The sequence below is a fragment of the Psammomys obesus genome, unplaced genomic scaffold (genome assembly GCF_907164565.1).
Source record: "Psammomys obesus unplaced genomic scaffold, mPsaObe1.curated_primary_1811, whole genome shotgun sequence".
Taxonomy (NCBI): domain Eukaryota; kingdom Metazoa; phylum Chordata; class Mammalia; order Rodentia; family Muridae; genus Psammomys; species Psammomys obesus.
The window spans coordinates 50,235,264-50,256,863 of NW_026587216.1; positions in this window are offsets into that span (position 1 = coordinate 50,235,264).

Here is a 21,600-nt window from a genome sequence, read left to right on the forward strand (position 1 = left end):
GGGGGGGGGGGGGGAGGAGCAGGGGGAGATAAAAAAAGAATGTAACAAAAAATCGAAATGCTTTTTAGTGTTTCTTCAGCCTGGTTTAATATCATTTGAACATTATTCCTAAGCTTAATTCAGGCAGTGGAGATTTTTTTAGAGCATTTTTTTATTTTTCCTCTGCGATTAGCATCTAACTGGGCCTCTCCCACACCGTTAATTCTCCATACAAGGACAAATGTTAGCAAACTCGAGTCGATGTTTTACTTAGGCCCAGAATTTTAAAAAATATTCACAAATATATAATCCTGCAAGCAAAGTAAACAGCAATAAAACATACAGAATGAAAAGTTTAAAAAGTGTTTTTACCTGTGTAATTTTACCTTTCCCGCAGGTGGTTTTTAGTTTAAGTGGGTTTCTTCGCTTCCCTTTTTTCTTTTTCCTTAGTCATGTTTGCTAAACTCTGAGGAAGATTTTTATTTCTGTCTGATGTTATAATTTCTACTTAAAAAACAATGCCCGATGAGATAGAAATCTTAGTTCTAATAAGTTCAAAAGTAGGTTAGTATAAAGAGAGATGTTATAAAGAAAGGCCACCCGTGGGCCCACTTCAGATGAAAGCTAGCCACCAGGTCTTGTGCTACTTCTTTTGCTGCATTAGACATGGTCCCTTCAATGTGCTCAGAAAATATCAACAAGTGTCCTGCACACTCAGTTGCTTGATGATTGACAGTGGAAGATGAGAGTACTTCCAGTGAGTTCTTAGAGACTGATATTCTTTCTGGTGATCATTAATGTATATCCCTCATTCTACAGACCACTATACAGCCATGTCTCCAACGAGGAACTTGGTTGCTGGGAAATGGGGCTAGATTATTGAGCCTCTTACAGAATATTCCTGCTAAGATGTTCTAAGATGCTGGTATGGGTGGCAACATTACTAGGAGAGGTTTTGAAGCAGAAGGGCTGTGTTTAAAATGCTCTGTACAAGCAGCTTTCTCTTTACTCTTGCCTATTATGTTGGACACAGAGATTCCAGGCCTTCCTTTTGTGACATTTTCAAACATTTAAACATATTCCTCTGAGGGACAGCTCACTTTTGTCTTCCCTATCATCAATCTGATAAGGTAATCAATATAAAGGTTTTAAAAGCTGAGAAATGCTAAAAGGTGTTTGCCTAATTTTCCAAAGAAGCTTCAAGGGTCCACATTAAGGCCCCAAACAACAATCTCTGTAGTGCAGTTGGAGCTTCAGACTAGTTGGCAGATGGAAAAGATATTTTAGGCAGAAAGAGTTTGCAGCTTTCTTAAAATACAACCACATGGCCATGAGTCACCTTCTTTGTCCTCTCTTTTAAGACCAGCTCTCTACCTCTTTGAGCTACTAAGATATGACATTTCTACTGCAAAAATAGCTCCATCAAATTTGTTATTGATGACTGTGTGGCGCTGGAACATTTTACTGAGATTTCTGAAGTGTTGGTGAATTTATTCTAATTCTCCAAGTCCCCCTTTCAATGGAACTGGCCCTAGTCTAGGGAAAATGGCCCATGATTTTCCAATGAAATTGTTAAATCCTGTTCCAGGGAATGCGGTTGGCTTAAACAGATCAATCAAGTCAAATGAGCATCAGCCTTATAAGGATAGCCAGAACAAGAAGCTAAAGTGAACAGATTTATTTATCTTCTATTGAAGATGCTCTTTGTAAGAGAACATGGCAGAGAGAAACCTGTTTGGAGAAAAACAACAATAAGTCCTTGGATTCAGTTGTGCCTAGTCTGGTCTCATACTTTTGTGTATAATATTTGTCTTTCTTCCTGTTAAACTTAGATTAAGACATTTGAAATTGAAGTAGCTATGACTCTTTCCTGTCAAAACTTCACAGAAGTGCAGAGGATAAAACAAGCTAAGGAATACCAGGGCTAGTTGAATAAGGCAACATGTCGAAGAGGGAGTAGAGATGGATGCAGCTTGAAAGAAAATAGCTCACTAACGTTCCTCCACATCTGTCTGTGTTTCCATGCAGTAACGACTTTATTCCATGAGAAAACTTCTGAAGTATCTTTCAGAAGCTCCTACTATATCCTGGAACTGGGACTCTTATAAGCACCATCAGTCCTTACATAAAACAACTAGAAGTAAAGAAGAATAGAAACGTAAATAATTAACAATAAGAAAATATGCCTCTAGAACTGGTCACAAGGCTATAGTTGATATTTATAAACAGTTCCACACCCATTCTATATTTCTTTGTATTTCAGTCACCACTTCTCCCTTTTACTTGGCCAAAGGTCTACACTTCCATTGATGAGGCATTTTAATCCACAGTCTTGTTTGATTACTTTTAGAAATGAAAGCTTCGAGGGGCACACCAGTGTATTCTGTCCTCCTCCTCCTTCTCTTTCTCCTATTCTGCTAACTGTCCTGGGCAACACTGGGCAAGTTCTTGATAGTCAGGATGGATCTCTCCAGTCCTATGTGGTGGCTTTTAGAGAATCTCAACATTCAGTAAAAAATGGTAGGATCTAAAGCACCTTGGAGACAAATCTCTGGGTATCCCCATGAGAAAGCATCTTTTTTAGATTATTTGAGGTAGGAAGAACCACCCTGAGGTGTCACTCTCTGCTGGTTAGGTTTAACTGTCAACTTGAAGCAATATAGAGTCAGCTGTGGAAAAGTCTTAGTGAAGAATTATCAAGATCAGGTTGGAGGTCGTGTGTGTGGGGATGTCTGTGAGGAATTGTCTTGACTGTTAATTCAGGTGGGAAGACTCACTCTGAATATATGTGAGGCACAGTTTCAGAGGCTGGGCCATAAACCATGTAAGACTGAAGAAAATTATCTGGGCTAGCTAGCAGCCAGCAGCCAGCAAGAGTGTGCAGACTTTCTGTCTGCTCTCAACTGTTGACTCTGATGCTTTCAGTCTTGCCTTGCCTTTCTGGCAGTAATAGACAGTTACCAGGAATTATAAGACACATAATCTCTTTCTTCCCTGACTTGCTTTTTTGTCAGAATATTTTTCACAGCAACAGAAATGAAGCTAGAATTCATGTTTGAGGGGTGGGCAGCAGACTGCATAAAAAGGAGAGAGCTAGATGAGTGCTTGCTTCCATCTCTCTTTGCTTCCTGAAGATGCACTATGGCCTCCTCCAGCAGCTGTGCCTTGCCGACCATGATGCAAGCTGTGAGACCAAGCAAAACATTTCTTTCTTAAACTGCTTTACTTAGTCATGTATTTTGTTGGGAAATGGTAACTGGTGCAATGCCTTTTTGTTCAGTGAAGTCAGGAGCTCAGCATCTCACTAGTATTGACAGGTGGCAATCTCAACTTTCACTTAGCAAAAGAACTTGCTGTTCTGTTTGTGGAGTCCAAATTGGTGAGTAAACATACCAAAGTAGAAACTTAGATTTACATAAACCATCATGCTGAGCCTCCCAATAGAAAGGTAGGGCAAGAACTCAGACCGCTTATTTTCATTATTTTATGAGAAAAATTATAATGGGTCTGTACATTCTAATATGGAAACATTTCTTGTATGAAATTATAAATATTTCAAGTGAAAATTAGACAATAAAAATATTCACAATTATATTCTCAAAATATTTAGTTGATTGGATACCTGTTACATGGCATTTTGCATTATGATTCCTATATCTCTCATAATATCCATTTGCCACAGTTAAACCATGTGCTTTATTTTTAATCTAAAAAAGAAAATAAATGAGAATAGTGAAGTCAATGCTGGAGTCTGGGGTAGAGGTCTCTTTGATAATCCGACCCAAAATGATAACACGTTGGCATGCATAGCACATAGCACGTGACCACCCTCCCCGGAGACTTCAGAGCCTCCTCGTAAGCAGGAAGCAGCAAAAATCTGAATGAAAACTTTATATTTATATTATTCAATTTTATTTTCTTATAGTCTTATTTTAGGAAAACTTTTGCCTGTGGAAAAAACAACCCAGCTCATCATATAAAACAGTATACATAGGCAAAAAGCAAAAAAACTTATTAACATTTTGAACTGATGTTTTATACATCAGAGAGGTTGTGTATGGCATGTCTAAATTGGAAAAGAAAAACATAGAAGCAGAACCCCTGCAGTATCCATTTGGAGTTTGCTGAGTGGGGATTCTTAACTCAAATCCTGGAAACATTGTCCCAGCTCTGACGAGAGCCGGTACCGACAAAAAAAGCAAGAAATAAACAAGAAACTTGCTATTTTCACTAGACTGAAGCAGTAATCTAGTGACAACAAGAGATTCCAGGGGAGGTGCAAGTTTTAAAATGAGTTAAAAAAAAAAACCTCACCACTGCAAATATTTAATGAGAGAAAAAACATTTGAAATTGCTATTGAAATATTTGTTATAATGTCATTGATTCAGAGATTTCAGAATGTCTCACATTTAAAAGTGTCAGTATAATCCGAAGTATTCATATCTGCAGGGGTTCCTTGAAGTGTCTTATAGCAGTTTTATTGGTATCTGTGAAATTTTATTAAGCTGGTTGTATGAAATGGTTGTTCAAAGCTCAAGATCTCATTTTATAAAAGCAGTAGTTTCTGTTTTTGCTCAATATGCAACTGTATTCAGTTATTTCATACACAAGTTTATACATGTAAACAGGTTTCTTTATGAGCTACAAAAAGTTAGACTTATTTCCCTCTGGTCCTTTCCCTCCTGTCCTCCCTCCCTTGCTCCTCTCTACCTCTCCTGCCTTCTTTCTTTTTTGCCTTCTTCTATTCTTTTGTCTTTTAGACATATGTCACTCACTAGTCTGAAACTTCCTTGAATGAAATCTTCAGCTCAGCCCTTGGAGTGCTGAGATTACAGGTAGGTACTACATACCTGGCCTTTGTATCTCAGAAAAACTGAGCCATGCTCAATCTTAACAGGGATCACTCAGTCACCTCCCTCTGGGGGTGGGGGTGGGGGAGTCCAGCTGTACCAGGCCACAGAGGAGGACAATGCAGCCACTCCTGATGAGACCTGATAGACTAGGGTCAGATGGAAGGGGAGGAGGACCTCCCCTATCAGTAGACTAGGGAAGGGCATGGGAGGAGAAGAGGTAGGGAGGGTGGGAGGAGATGAGGGAGGGGGCTACAGCTGGGTTACAAAGTGAATAAATTGTAATAATCAAGAAAATTAAAAATCAGTATGAAAAACAAAATAAAAAATTAAAACATCTTAATAAAATACAAACAAACAAAAAACACGGATCACTCAGTGTGAAGCACCCTACTTTGATTTTGAGGAAGTAGTTTATAAAGTTTGGAGATGGTCTAGAGTATAAGGTTAAATATGTGATATACATCTTGTCTTACATAAAAATTATGTGTTAAATTGAGCTGTTGTACATATTCATGGTGTATAATATTATGTTTTAATACATAGGTCCAGCACACAATGGTCAAGATAATTAAATTTCCATGTCAGTGAACTTTGTCACATTTATTATTATTGTTATATATTATTTTTTTAAATATAACATGATATGTAATATTATATATACTATATTATATAGTATTATTATACTATCAAGCATGTCTTTCAGTATTGTAAAGAATACAACTAATGACTCTCCATTCTGAACTCAACTGTCTCAACAATGAGAAAGTCCTACTATCCCATGTGTTGGTTTCAGTGAGAATGGTCCCCATAGGCTCATGTACTCATGTACTTAGTCCATGCTTGGTGACTTACTAGGAAAGACTAGGAGGTCAGCCTTGTTGGAAGCCCATTTCAGGCCCAGTGTTTCTCTCTCTCTGCCTCCTTCTTGCAGATCAGGGTATAGGCCCTCAGTTGCTCAGAGCCTGTTTCCCTGGGAATGTGCTCTCCACCATGATGATCATGAATATCATTACTTTTGAACTGGTAAGCAAGCCTTCAGTTAAATGCTTCCTTTTATAAGTGGCCTTGGTCATGGTGTTTCGTCGCAGAAATGGAACCTTAAGACTTCCTCCCTATCATCAAATCCTGAAAAAAAAAAAGATGCCCCCAAAGTTTTTAATTCATTGTTTCATTAGGAAACTCCCCCCCCCCAGCTTTGTCCTTGGCAAGCTTCCTTCTGAGTTCAAAAATGACTGTTGCATTCTATGACATTATGTGGGGTGACACCAGTGTCAAGTAGACTATTTCCTCCTCATAAGGAGGAGGGATGGATGGTTGGAAGCTGGGCATACTGCAGTTAATCTGTGAAGAATATAGAGTAGAGGAAAAGGAGTAAGAGAAAAAGTAGTTCAAAAAGTAAAACCCAGAAATGATTCTCCACAACAGAGGTGATTTACAGCTACTAGAAGCAAGGAGCAAAAGAGTAGAAGGCCTTTATTTCTCTCAGCCACCTACGTGGGCCTTTCTGCACTCAAGGTCAGGCAAGTAAATTTACTTACTTATATATTGTATGTTCAGGATAGAGCCTAGTAAGAGGAAATATGATCAAAGGATGGAGTAGACATGAGGTTATGTAGAGACACTGGAAACAGAAATTTAAATGTTACGGTCTGGAGACAGGGATAAAACTCTGGCCTTGTATGTTCCCGAAGGCTGTAAGTTTGACCACCAACAGCATAAAAACAATAATAACAAGAGCAACAGTCTTAAAATAGTAGCTAGCAGTCTGAAATGGCCGCCATTTCAAAGACTCACGGTTTTGAGCATTTGCTTCTCAGTTAGTGGTGCTATTTCGGGAAGCCCTGCGATATTTAGTGAGGCACGGTTGGGAAAAAAATAGGTCACCAAAGGCAAGCATTTCAAGCTTTACATGCTTCTGATTCTGGCCTGCTTTCCTTGCTTCCTGGTGCCCAGAGTGGAGATATCCACAGTCCTGCTACAATGCTCTGCCGCAGATGGAGCTTTCTGTACTACCACAAACTAACACTTCTCTGCGACTATGAGCTAAAACAGACCTTTTCTCCCTTTAATTGTCTTTGGTAGATATTTGGCCAATGAGATGCAAGAGTGACTAACACAAGGAGCTTTCCTGGAGGTCAGGAAAGCCAGTTCATGCCAGGTATGGTGGTACTGGCCTTTAATTTCACTACTCAAGAGGCAGAAACAGTAAACCTCTGTGGGTTCAAGGCTAGCCTCTTCTACACAGTGAGTTCCAGGACAAGGGCTAAGTAAAGAGAGCCTGTATAAGACAATACAAAAGTAGAAGAGAGAAAAAATAAAGGCGATGCTACTGCGCAGAGTAAAGGAGGAAGTCACTAGTGAGCTCAGGATTCCAGGGCGTGGCTGAATAAAGTCACCCAGTCCACTAGCATCAGTGTTAGCTTTCTCCACACAGCTGTTAAAATGCAGGTTACCAAGACCCACTCCCTCAGGATTCTCCAATGAGAAACCTCAGTGGTTGGGAGCAGAGACCCTTGTTGTTAGCATTCCTCTAGCTGGGTCTGAGTTTGTTGCAACTGGACTTTGAGAATCAGACTTAAAGCTCTTTCAAAGATGGTTTTGACTTTGGCAGAAGAAAAATGGTGACTGTTAGGGGGGTTAAGACACAGGACATGTCTAGTATCCACTTATGAGTGAGTATATACCGTGTGTGTCTTTCTGCTTTTGGGATACCTCACTCAGGATGATCTTTTCTAGTTCCTACCATTTGCCTGCAAAATTCATGATTTCCTTGTTTTTTTATTGCTGAGTAGTATTCCATTGTGTAAAGGTACCACACAGGGTCTATACTCATTCATAAGTGGATACTAGACATATAATATAGGATAAACATAGTAAAATCTGTATACCTAAGGAAGCTAATCAAAAGGAGGACTCTGGGTAAGATGCTCAATCTCCATTCAGAAAGGCAAAGAAGATAGACATCGGAGGAGGGAGAAAACAGGGAACAGGACAGGAGACTACCACAGAGGGCCGCTGAAAGGCTCTACCCTGCAGGGTTTGAAGCAGATATTGAGACTCACAGCCAAACTTAGGGCAAAGTGCAGGGAATCTTATGAAAGAAGTGGGAGATAGTAAGACCTGGAAAGGACAGGAGCTCCACAAGGACAGCGACAGATCCTAAAAGTCTGGACACAGGGGTCTTTTCTGAAACTGATACTCCAGCCAAGGACCACTTATAGAGATGGCCTGGAACCCCTGCACAGAGGTAGCCTATGGTAGTTCAGTATCCAAGTGGGTTCCATGGTAATGGGGACAGGGGCTGTCTCTGACATGAACTGATTGCCCTGCTCTTTGATCACCTCCCCCAGAGGGGGGAGCAGCCTTACCAGGCCACAGAGGAAGACAATGCAGCCACTCCTGATGAGACCTGATTGATTAGGATCAGAAGGAAGGAAAAGAAGTCCTCCCCTATCAGTGGACTTGGGGAGGGGCATGGGTGGAGAAGAGGGAGGAAAGAAGGGGTTGTGAGGGGAGGAGAGAGGGAGCAACAGGGGGAATACAAAGTTAATAAACTGTCATTAGTAAAAATAATTAAAAAAGAAAACTTAAAAAAAGACACAGGACATAATGAATCTTCATTTAAATGATCACATTTGTTGCTTAGTTGAAAACAGAAGAAAGAAAAACAGTAGTTAAGGAGTATTGTTTAGTATGAAGGAGAATTGATAGTAGTTTCAGTTAGAATGGGGAGGAAAAGCAATTTGACCTTGTGTTTTTGATGTAAGAGATGACAAATTGTTGACAGTCATGTATAAAGTGAGAGACTTAGGAGAGATAAAACAATTTCAGAACAGATTTTAGATTGTAAAATGTTGTAGTTATTTCCATTTAAATGTTGCATCAAAACGTGTATTTTATTGCAGAGTCTTTTGCACCCCAAAAAACTCATACCTTGGGTTAATGCCTCATGTATGCCACCTTGAACAATCATTGGAGACACCTGCCTGAGCTGGCTTAATGGCATTTTTGAGGCTAAATCACATGAATGAGTTTGAATTCAAGATACAATGGGAATAAAGCTGGAGACAGCACCTTTACACTTCTCTCTTATTAAAAGATAATCATTGTTATTGGTGTGCATGTATCACATGTGTTCAAGTGTCCGTGGTGGAGAGAAGGCATTGTATCCCCTGGATTGTAAGACACCCCGACTCAGTTAATCAGTCAGGGCAATTGTGAGCCTGTCCTCTGGACCAGCAGCAGGCGTTCTTAAGTACTGAGTCCTCTCTGTGTCTCTGCACTGTCTTTTTGAGGTGTTTTGCAGTAAGAGGCAGAAGAAATTGAATGATTGGATGAATTGTGTTTATATATTAAGTTGTTTGTATCAATGATTGGATGTTTGGAAGCAAGCACGGATTTTGTTTCACATTGAAAATATTACATCACATTCACCTGCAAAGCTGTGGAAATTATAATGACGTAAAAGGACAGGTGCTGCTGATTCCCTTAATGAGGAGGCTGGGTGCTAGGGCGGGGATGTAATTTTTCAGTTTTACTAGAAGCAAATCAAGAGGTGAAGAAATTTAAGAGAATGCTCTGTGAGCTCCCAGGCAGCCAAGGCAGAAAGCAAATACTCTGAATTATCCAGTTTATTACCGGGAAGAAACACAACAGATCATTAGTGGATATATCTTGCCCTTTTAATTGTTATAATATTTGGTAAAGATTGGGCAAATATAGTTTGTTATTATTTGGTCAAATGTGTGTTGTGGTAAACTTAGAAGTAAGATCTGATAATGTTTATTATAAGCCCTATAATTATCATGGCAGTATTATCTAACCTGCTATCATAATCAATGAGACACGGACATCTGTTAGATTTTAGATTTGCATTATTTTATCTTGGCTGGGCAGATAGTTCACCTGTGCTATATCGTATCTCCCATCTCTCATCCCATGACATCTGCCTTAAGCATTTCTGTCTGAGCTATTTTCCATCCATAATCTTATAAACACTTATATTTTTCTTTTTAAAAAGTTTTTTTGATAATTACCATTTATTTACTTTGTATCCCAGCTGTAGCACCCTCCTTCATTCCCTCCCAATCCCACCCTCCCTCCCACTTCTCCTCCTATGCCCCTCTCCAAGTCCACTGATAGGGGAGGTCCTCTTCCCTTTGACCCTAGTCTATCAGGTCTCATCAGGAGTGGCTGCATTGTCCTTCTCTATGGCCTGGTAAGGCTGCTCTCCTCAGGGGGAAGTGATCAGAGAGAGCCTTCTAGTGCCTCTTGTAGTGCTGGATTTGCAGACAGATCTTATTTAAACTTGGCATTATCATGGAATATCTTATTTTCTTTACTTACAGTGATTGAGAATTTTGCTGCCTGCACTAGTGTGGGTTGGCATCATTGTTCTCTTAGAGCCTGCAGCACATCTGTCTAGTCTCTCTGGAGAAGTCAGTTATAATTCTGGTAGGTCTTCTTTAATATGTTACTTGGCATTTTTCCCTTGCAGCTTTTAAAATTCTTTCTTTGTTCTGTACATTTAGTTTTGATTATTACAGGCTGAGGAGGCTTTTTTTTTCCTGATCTAATATATTTTGTGTTGCATGCTTCTTTTACCTTTATAGGTCTCTTTTTATTTATGTGAGAAAGTTTTCATCTATGATTTTGTTGAAAACATTTTCTGGGCCTTTGAGCTGAATTTCTTCTCCTTTGTCTATGTCTACTATTTTTAAGTTTGGTCTTTTCATAGTGTCTCTGTTATCCTAAATGTTTTTTTGTCAGGATATATATTTTTTTGATTTAACATTTTTTTGACCAATGTATCCATCTCTTTTATTGTATCTTCAATGCCTGAGATTCTCTCTTCAATCTTTTGTATTGTGTTATTGAAACTTGCCTCTGTAGTTCCTATTTGAATATACACACATTTTTTACTTCCAGAATTTCTTCAGTTTGTGTTTTCTTTATTGATTTTATTTCCATTTTCAGGTCCTGAACAGTTTTATTAATTTCCTTCTACTGTTTTTATTTCCCTGAATTTCTTTAAGTGATTTATTAATTTCCTTTTTAAGGCCTTTATCATCTTCATATACGTGGTTTTAAGGTCTTTTCCTGGTACTTCAGATATGTTGAAATATTCAGGGCCTGCTTTGCTAGGGTTGCTGGGTTCTAGTGGAGACATATTGTCCTGGCTTTCATTGATTATGTTTTTACTGTGGCTTTTAGGCACCTGGGATCAGAATGATGAATGCTTTTCTTTGATTTCTGTTTCCTCTCTGGATTTTTGGAGAGTGCCTGGTAGAAAATTTTATTTGGACCTGATAGTTGTGGCCACTGGGACTTCCAGTGATAATGTGTTTCTGCTTATTGTGAGCTTATGGTGACACTTGGGAATGGGGATAGGTTGAGTGTCTGAGGGGTTCATTGGAGGGAGGAGAACACAGTGTCTCTTTGGCATGGGGGAATACAGTGAAGAGAGGTTATCTTGGCCTGCTGTAACTCTGGTGATGAAGCTGGTAGATTGGAGCTAAAGGAATGGAAGTGGAGGGCAAGGTTTACAGACAGCCAACCTGTAGGCATAGAAGGAGTGGTCTGTGGGCTAGCAGGACTACCTGCTGGAGCAGGAGTCTGGAGCAAAATAGCATGTGAGAAGAGGCAGAGGGAAGCACTGTGGGATCTACCCACATCTCCGTAGGAAGGCTTCAGCAGATGTTTTGTCAAGAGACAGGGACAAGACTGGGGGATTGGTTTTGCAGGAGAGGTGGGAGTGGAGAAGGTCTTCAGTTAGCTAACTTTCCCTGGCCTGCTCTGCTGATGTGTTCGTAGGAATGTCTGCTGGTGTTGGGGGTTGGGATGCTAGGATTCTGGGATGAGTAAGGGAAAGGACAGTTGGTGAAGAGGATCTTTGTGATCTATTGAGGATGTGGTAAGAGAGGAGAGGGCCACAGCTTTTCCCCCAGCCACCAAGTAGTTCAACTCTGAGAAGAAACTATTTTTATCTCCACTCTCTTGAACATGCTGATTCATCTCTAAGTCATCTTATATTTTTGACATTTGTCAGGAATTTAATAAAAAGCAAAGTTTTTCCTGAAAATAAGGCAAAGGCTGTTTATTTCTTGTAACGGAAGTGAAAAATGAGAAAGCCATCTGGCACGTCCTCAAAATATCGAGATAATTGAGGCCAAAGTATCTTTTAGCTTAATTTCTATCAAAGAATCTCCTTCATGTCTATTCCATACTTACAGATGTAGAGAGCAGCCAAAACAAAAAGACTAAAATTTACTAACAATAATTTTTAATACTACAGTTATTAATCCTATTGTACCATGCTCTCTATTCTTCTAGAAAGTCTGCTATTCTTGAACTTAATATGTGTGTATACATATATTAATTAAAAAGATACTCTTGAGGAATTTTTGTAGATTAAAATGCCTACCTTTATTGAAAATTTCATAGAATCGATCAGATATATTTTACTGGTGATGTAATCTCTGTGTTATCTTTCCAAATTTGCATTTCAAAGCTGATAGATTCACCATGCAAGGTGAAATTGGTGTCCTCTCTGCAACAAGGATGCAGGATGACATCACCTCTGCTGAAAAAGCTTAATTTGCTTCCATAATTATTTCATAAATTTAGTTTTTCTTTTCTACTTTAACAGCATATGTTTTCTGCTACCTCTTAAATCTCTGTTATTGAAATTCACATTTAAGAAAATATAGTTAATGTAAAACTATTAGATGTAAAAATACATTTTATAGTTGAGTTTATTCTCAACAAATGCATGAACTATTGTTCTGTTATAATGTTACCTCAAGCCAAAAAGATATACCATCTTTCTTTACTGCTTTGTAATCTCAGTGAAGTCACTTTTTGTTTTCTTGAGAATAAACTGGAAACTTTAGGAACCATTACAACCTTTTAGTTAAAGACAGTGTTTATTTCATGGGGAAATTGCTATTAATATTCAATCAAACTAGAAGCCACTATATCATAGATATACAAACATATTTAACTGGCTGTCCTGGTTTTCTAATAATGTGACAAAATACTATGACTAAGGCACCTCACAGAAAAGTTTGTGGGGGGCTTACAGTTTCAGAGGGGGAGTCCATGACCATCATGGTAGGAAGTATAAGCCCAGACAAGCAGGCATGGCACCACAGCCTTATCTGCAAGGAGGACGCGGAGACACCACGTAGATGCTGTTCCGGGGGGAGAGCATGCACCGCCAGAGCATCAAGGCTTCCTCTTCAGCGCACACGTCTTTCAACAAGACCACACTGCCTGATCCTTTCCAAACATTTCTACCAACTTGTGGACCAGACATGTTGGTTTGGTTCAAATATATGAGCCTGCGAGAGCCATTCTTACTCAGATCAGCACGCTGTATTTACTTAATTGTTAATGCTTGAAGATAAGCGTCATTTTTACATCACATTACTGTATCCCATCACCTAGACTCCATAGCATGAATGCGTAAGCAGATTATATTATGTGTCATATCTTTTAAACTTTAGAAACTGAACAGCTCAGGTTCTAGAGCTGAAACAAGCAAATCCAGAATACAAAAAATATAGAATTTTGTAGTTTTATTTGGAATTACATGATCAGAACTATGCATCAAGAATATTGGCCTTATATTAATATATTAATATAGCCCCACATATCTCGCTTCTCCTTTTGTCTTCACATTCTGATTTTCAGTAGAAATGGAAAGAATCAGTTGACAGTCTCATAGCTAATTAGCCAAGCATGAGATGAAAAGATTTTTTTCTTAATAGAAGAATCAACACAATTATTACATTTTATTTCTTTTTTTTCTACTGTGGATCGTTCTTTAACAGGTTATCAGTTGAGACTAAGTCTAATTGGTCATTTAAAATAATCTGTTTTTTTTTTTTCTGAGTAGTGAGAAAAGCGATTTAGAAAGAGTGGGTTTAACTTCATATCCTAAATTAAACGATACTAAAGATATTTAAAAAAAAAAACAAATTTCAAGACTTTGAAGGTGATGAAGGTGATTGATTTCTAAAGGATCATATAAGTAAGAGGCCAGAGCAGCCACTGCCCCAGCTCACGTCTTCAGTAGAATTTCCAGGCCATAGCACAGGCTGGGGAGGAATTTAGAAGAAATTTTGGCAGTCCGTCTAACTCTGCATTCAGTGAAAATATTTCTTAAACACCGTGGTGAACTGTGGACTATTTCAGACATGTAAACCTGGAGGAAGTCATCACCAGCAGATCTAGACTGTAAAAAAATAATGTTTATGGAAGACATCTAGGCAGCAGGAAAATAATAACAGATGGGAATCTGGATACGCTGAAGGAAAAGATGCGGCTGAATAAGTTGCTATGTAAAGAAATGCAAGATATTTATATCTTTGTAAGAGAAAATAATTTAATGCAAAATATTAATGTATTTGGAGACTTGTGGCTTAGTTGGATGCTAATTTGGGAAAAGAGAAGAAATTCATGGGAGAGAGAGAAAAGCGTACTACCACAACAGTTACCAGTATAGAGGGTATGGTATGATGCCATTCAAGAGTAGTCTGTGAAAAGTCGTAGCATAAACCTTAAAGGGAAGACAAAAATATAGGACACATGTCAAACACATACAAAAGGGCGGAGTTAAACCAGGTGTTAGTAAATACACTAAACACAAATGATCTCAGTGTCCCCAATGGCAGAGTGCAGTAGGAAACAAAGCCCAAGCATATACTGTGTCCATAAAGCTTGCACTAATAAAAAAAATAGGAATGATTAACAAGTGAGAGGGTGTGGAAACACATTCCATGCTAATCAAGCAAAACCTGGGGTGGCTAAGTAATATTAGAAAAGGCAACACTACGACAAATTACCTTCAATATGAATGCCACTAAATGTTGATTCCTTTATGTAATTCTAAAGCGAATGCCATAAAGACTAAACTTGTTCATCAGCAAAATTCTTGTGTGTTTTATACGGTCTAAACAACTGTGTAGTTTTGCATGTGTGTAACTGTGCTCTTGTTCATGCATGCACAGATGGCCTCAGGAGGGTAATATTGGGTGTCTTTCTCTATCATTCTTCACCTTATTTTTATTAAAGAAAGCTATAATATATCCTGCTCATGGTTTTCACTTCTCCATGTCCTCTCTATCTTCCCTGCTTCCCCAACTACCCTTTCATCCTCTCTCTCTCTTTAGAAAACAAAGAAACAATTAAACAAATAGGCAAAATGTCCCAAATAAGCCAGATTAAACAACAACAACATCAAAACAAAGAAAAAATTTAAGAAATACATAGAAAAATATAACACACACACACCACCACCACCACCACCACCACCACCACCACCACCATAAAAATCTCCAAAACTGGAAACCAAAATGTACAGGCAAAAGACCAGTAAAATAAATAATGTCAAAACAATATGTTATGAGACACACAATCCAACAATTCCCTTGAGTTCATTTTGTGTTGACCATCTTCTAACGGGCATTGGGCCTAACTTGAACTGTGGTTAATATATCAACGAGTCTCCGCTATAGGAAACTAATTTTTCTTGAAGTCAGTAGATTATTTTCAAGGATATAAATTAGTTTGTTGTCATGTATATCTGATTGTTTCCACATTCCCTTGTACCTTATTGAAAACAAAACTTCCAATCACACATTCAACATGAAGAAAGACTTATTGGTGGGTATAAGATGTTTGAATGCATAAAAGAATGTGTATCAGTGGACTTTGAGAGGGACAGGGAGGAGATGATGAAGGAAGGGTGGGATTGGGAGGGGATGAGGGAGGGGGATGCAGCTGAGATACAGAGTGAATAAACTGTAACTAACATAAAAATTTAAATTAAAAAAGAAAGTGTGAGAACATTTTGGTTCAGGTAGGTTGAGTTCACTACGCTTACAGCAGTGGTCCAAGATTCTATCCGGAGAAAGTTATCTCTAGACTTAGTCAAGTCCCATGTGAAACTAAACCACATCATAAAACAAGCAAACAAACCATCTTACTGTGTCTAGTCTGTCTATCTATCTGTCTGTCTGTCCATCACATTCTTTTCTTCCTTTATTTATTTATTTGTTTGTTTTCCTTTCATTGAAAATAGGATTTTTCCCCCTCATGGTTTCCACACTCTCTACTCCTCTCACCTCTTTTCAACCTCCCCCCTTTCCATCTCTCATTAAAAACAAACAGGCATCTAAGAGATAATAATGAAATAAAATATAATAAAGAAGATAAAACAAAAACTAACACATTGGAATCGGACAAAACCAACAAACAGATGGAAAAGAGCCCAAGAAAAGGCACAAGAAACAGACCCACTTGTGCACACACTCAATAATACCATAAAAGCACTAAGCTGGAAACTGTAATATGTATACAAAGGACCTGTAGGCTAAAAAAAGAGGAGAAAAATATATAAGTAAAGTCAAATAAATGTAAAAAATAATAATATGAAAATAAGTTAAAAAAGGAAGATCCCGACATGACATTATGAAACAATGAACCTCAAAGGATGCCATGGAGTTCATTTTCTGCTGGACATCTGCTACTGGACATGCAGCCTACTTGTGTGTATGTGTGTGTTTTTCCCAGTAAGAGGCCCTTGTAGGAAGATAAATTTTCATTTGAAAGTGGTTATCAAGCAGAGATTACTTCTGGTTTAGGAATGGGGGCATGTGCCCACTTTTTTTTGGATGTAGGACCACAACTGAACATACCTGTGCAGGCACTGTGCTTGCTGTCTCGGTCTCTGTGAGTCCCTGTTGACTAGAGGACCTTGTTTTCTTGGTGTCCTCTATCCCTCTGTGTCTTAAACTAGTTTCACCTTTTCTGCCACAAGGTTCCCTGAGCCCTGAGGGGAGTGATTTGATGGAGACATCCAGTTTAAAGCCAAGTGTTCCAAGGTTTCTTGCTCTCTGCTTAATGTCTGGCTCTGGATCGTCCCCCTTCTTTAAGTTCTCTTTCTTCCAGCCCTCTATCATTCTGGGCATTACTACCTCTCAATGTTAAACACACCACTCTAAAAATTTATGCCTAGGATCCTCACAGGATGAAAGAAAACATGAACTGAAATAAACTGGAAATGAAAAATTGAGGAAGTCAAACAAAAACGTCAGAGGTAATATATATGAAGCCAGCCTAAATGAAGTTGCCAAATAGTGATGGAGACAGATCACCAACTGAGCATCTTTGGTCACCAAGTGTAGCTTTTGGTACCAGGATCAGGTTACATCTTATTGAGTTTTTGCCAAAGGGGTCCTTTGGGAACCCCAAACAACCCAGGCTGTTTTCAATACTGTAGCTTACTCTCCACAAACTGAAGACAACTCCAACATACTTTATTGAATATGGAGAAGCCGATCTAGTGCCTGCGGAGTCTCTACCCCTAGATTCTAGTGTCTTTGGTACAAAAAGGCACTCTGCGTCCTACCGAAAGGGAACAATGCAAACACCACGCCAGCCACAAACCCTTTGATCTACAATGGTGTTCTACCTGCAAGACACACTAGTGTATCAGTGACATAAATTTTGTGAGATTAACCAACCAATATCTGGTTTGATTGAAGTCATACTCCATGAGATGAAACCCACACTAACACTGCATGGGTGAACAAGAATCTGAGACTAGACATCCAGGTGACCTAGAGTAAAGTTAAATACTACTCTTTAAAGAATGGGGGGGAAAACACCCTAGGGAGAAAACGACTCCTACTGACATTCTGCTGTACTCACCCACCAGTGTCTTGCTTGGTAATCATCAAAGAAATTTCCTTCTGCAGCAAATGTTTTTCTATCTGCTGGATAGCCTTCACAGGGAAGAATGTGCTATGCAAGCTGCTAGGGGAGAAAAATCCAGCAACTTTACCCAATTGTGATCCGTTGAGGTATGATAATTACCTGCTAGGCAAGTTGTGCCATGTGGAACATAACGGCATGAATGTTATGGTGCTATCAAATTGATTTCTGATTGTACTAGAGCCTACTCCACAGAAGAGAACTTATGCCTGGTTCTGTAATCTTGGTCAGGAGCTTGTGGTTGGAGAGGTCATATGTCCTAGAAGGGACCCTACTCTGCTTTTTTTGCTAAATGGTTACATTGTCAAACTACTCTCTAAAGGCTCATATTTATCCCATAGGCAATGCACAGCCTTCACAAGCGAAGCTTCTCACCACATTAGGCAGTGGTTAATGCAGAGAGCCAGGGGTCAGTATCAAGAGTAAATGATGATGGAAGGCTCAACAGCTATATTGCCTCTCGTAAGACTTAGAGAATATTGAAGAGAAGGTGGAAAGAATGTAGGAGCCAGAGGATGGAAAGATATGCAGCAAAAAGATATATTCTAGATATGACATAGTTGTTGTCCTCACGAACTCACTACAGCTGTTACCTGTAAGACTGGAACTCTCAGCTTTTCAGGAAGGAGAGGGGCACATGGGGAGGAGTGACTGGCAGTTAGCAGCTGTTGGGGGAGGGCTGTCATATTTTTCATTGTTACAGCCATAGATAGGTTGTCCTCGCTCTAGTAAATAATCTCTCGTCCATGTCTAGGCAATAAACTGAAATTAAACTCAGTGGGTTATGCACAAAAAACAAAACACAAAAGAAGGGGGATTTGTTGGGAAAAGTTTGCAGCATGAAAAAGGTAAGAGATGAGTGAAAAAAGTGGTGGTGAAAAGACTAAAAATCATTAGATAAGTTTTTGAAACTGTTACAAAAACAAGAAAGAAAAATAATTTGAATAACAGTTTTCACAGAAAAAGGAAAACAAACAAACAAACAAACAAACAAACAAAACCAGCTCACATTGTTAATGCAGTCCTGAGCAGAAAGATAAAGAAATGGTGATGGTGATACTACATCAGCACAGAATCAGAATCCTGGCACAATACCACAGACTGACTGAGGACAACAGAGGACCCAGGAAGAACTGCCGAAGCTGTAGTCACCTCATCTTGGAGGTGCCAAATAATGGAGCCCAAATCTTGTGGTGGAGAAAGTAAATGCTCTTCAGCAAACAGTATGGAAAAACCCGATGCTGCAAGTGGAAGAGTGAAACAGGGTTCTTAAAAGTTCAAAATGGAGCCAAGACCAGGAACTGTGAAATTGCTAGAGGGATGCAAAGAGAAAACGCTTGAAGATGGAGGCATGGGTAAGGATTTTCTCAAGTGGGTTTCAGTGCCTGAAGGAGAAGGTCTCAGCAGGGACACCCAACACCTTTTGGCAAAGTTTTGACATTTTACTTTGGATTTCTTCATTCTATTGGCTCAAAGTTAAACACATTCTATAGCCTCCTCATTTTTCTTAGTTTACCATTTTCTCAGAGCAACACACAAACATTTTTTGTTGCAGGAAGCTTTGGTTCTGGGCTTCTTACTGTCTTTGTTCAAGGGATTTCTGACAATATGTTGGGTAGACACCTTTAGAGAGACTGAAAAACTTTTGGATTCTGCTAGCTCTTGGTCTCCAAGCACTGAGGCACAGTAGTATCTGTCCCTCCAGGAATATCCTTTTCCTTCTCATACTTAAAAAAAAAAACAACCAAATCAAGGACACTCACATTAGCATTTACAATGCATCTAGAAAATAGACATGAATTTTCTCTCTCCAGTTCTCCTTGGTCTGTAACAAGAACACCTGTCAGTCAACAGCAGAAGAACCCTGCCAAGGGTCAAGATACTTCGCTTCACAAGAGAACCTTGTCTGTCATTTCTTTTTTTTAATTTTAATTTTTTTAAAATTTATTACAATTTATTCACTTTGTATCCCAGCTGTAGCCCCTCCCAGGCCATCCTCACACTCTTCACCCAGGTCATCAGTATCTCTCTCACAGAAAGTTCTAGTTTGTATTCACTGTCCACTGCAGTGACTTTCTGACAGCCAGTGCCTGGGCAGATACTCAGTTTCATGTTGATACAGCCTACTAAGTAGGAGGTGCCACAAAAGAGCTGTGTTATATTTTCCATGCTGCCTAATGCTCCCCTGCATGAATGAATAACAGTCATTTGGTAGAAGATATCTAGGCTGTTTCTATTTCACCTCCTCCTGGACCCATGAAAAACATTTTACCATGCGCACATGTGCTCCCGTGTACATACAGGAGTAGAATTGTGCCCCTCCCCCCCACTAGAAAAACAAATGTTTAAACTTATAGGCTAACTTCATTTCCTAATGTATTTTGCATTACTTTTTAAACTACAGACTTCCTTTATTCTTATGATTTAACCCTAACTCCTGGCTGATTTTTGTACCTGGTTCTTGATTTTGATACATTAATTTTTTTTAAAACAATACTAAGCCCCAGCTGTTGTGGAACTTGCTTTGTAGACCAAACTGGCCTCTAGCTCAGGGATCCTTCTTCCTCTGACTCCTGAGTGCAGGGATTAAAGGTTCGTTCCACTGCCACCGCCACCAAACTATTTTAATACATCAATCTAATGTCAAGAAAACTCTCTTAATTCCTGCCTAATTAAAAAAAAAACATTTAATTCATTCTCACACAAAAAGATAGAGGAGGGCCCTGTTCTGTGTGACTCAGATGATGACAAAGGTCATACTGTCTAGCCCCTCCTAGGAGCTGGATTTACTACAAAGCTAACGATGCTTAGTTCCCAGTGTCTTTCATCTTTCTGGATCCCTATAGCATCCTTTCAAAGCACTCATGTTTGTGTACACCAATAATTAACTTCTTTTCTCAAATGGACCCAAACTTTTATAATTCTAAGGTTTCATAAATCTTAAGTTTGCCCCAGTCATAGGAGATTTTCCTTACCTTGGGATTTACATTTTATAACATTGACCCTCCTATTTTCTGGATTAACTTTGAGAGGCCTCTTTAAAAATTCAAAACTTTTTTCTATGAATATATACAAATTATTTTAAGCTGCAGAGGAGACTTTAAACTAACATAATTATGAGTTTTTTCTTTGGCTATCATCCCGGTTTCAGTGAAGATACTTGGAGATGAATTAGATTCCTAGCAGTTTTCAACATAGTGGATTAATATAATCAATTCAAGTTATTGTTTCTGGAAGATTTTTAATTTACTTTGGTTATTATTTGGATTTAAGGAGCAGCTCAAATAGAAGGGCCTGTTATATTAATGTTTCATAGACTTATAATTTGCTAATTTTTTTTTCTGAAGTTAAAATAATGTAGAATTTCAGGCGCAGTATGCCAAGCGTTAGTGAGGAACTACTGTGCCACTGTACCTAGTTACTGGTTATCTGTGTCGTGGTCCCTCATTCAAGGACACATGCCGATTTCTGATTATGACACGTCTTAGTTAGACTTTCTATTGCTACAACAAAACACCATGACCGTAAGCAACTTGGGGAGGGAGGAGTTTGTTCTGCTTTTTGCTTGCATTTCTAGGTAAGAGTGTGTCAGCAGAGTCAGGGCAGGAACCTGGAGGCAGGGAAGGATACAGAGGCCACAGGGAAGTGCTGCTTGCTGGCTTGTTCCTTACGGTTTGGTCGCCTGCTCCTATTTATCCCAGGACCACTTGCTCACAGGGATCAGTGCTCTTCTGCATCAATCACTGGTTAAGAAAATGCCTGACAGTCTTGTCAGCAGCCTATATGGATGTATTTCCTTTTCCTTCCTTCCTTCTTCCTTCTTTCCTTCCTTCCTTCCTTCCTTCCTTCCTTCCTTCCTTCCTTCCTTCCTTCCTTCCTTCCTTTCTCCCTCCCTCCCTCCCTCCCTCCTCCCTCCCTCCTTCCTTCCTTCTTTCTTCCTTTCTTCCTTCTTTCCTTCTTTCCTTCCTTCTTTCCTCCCTCCCTCCC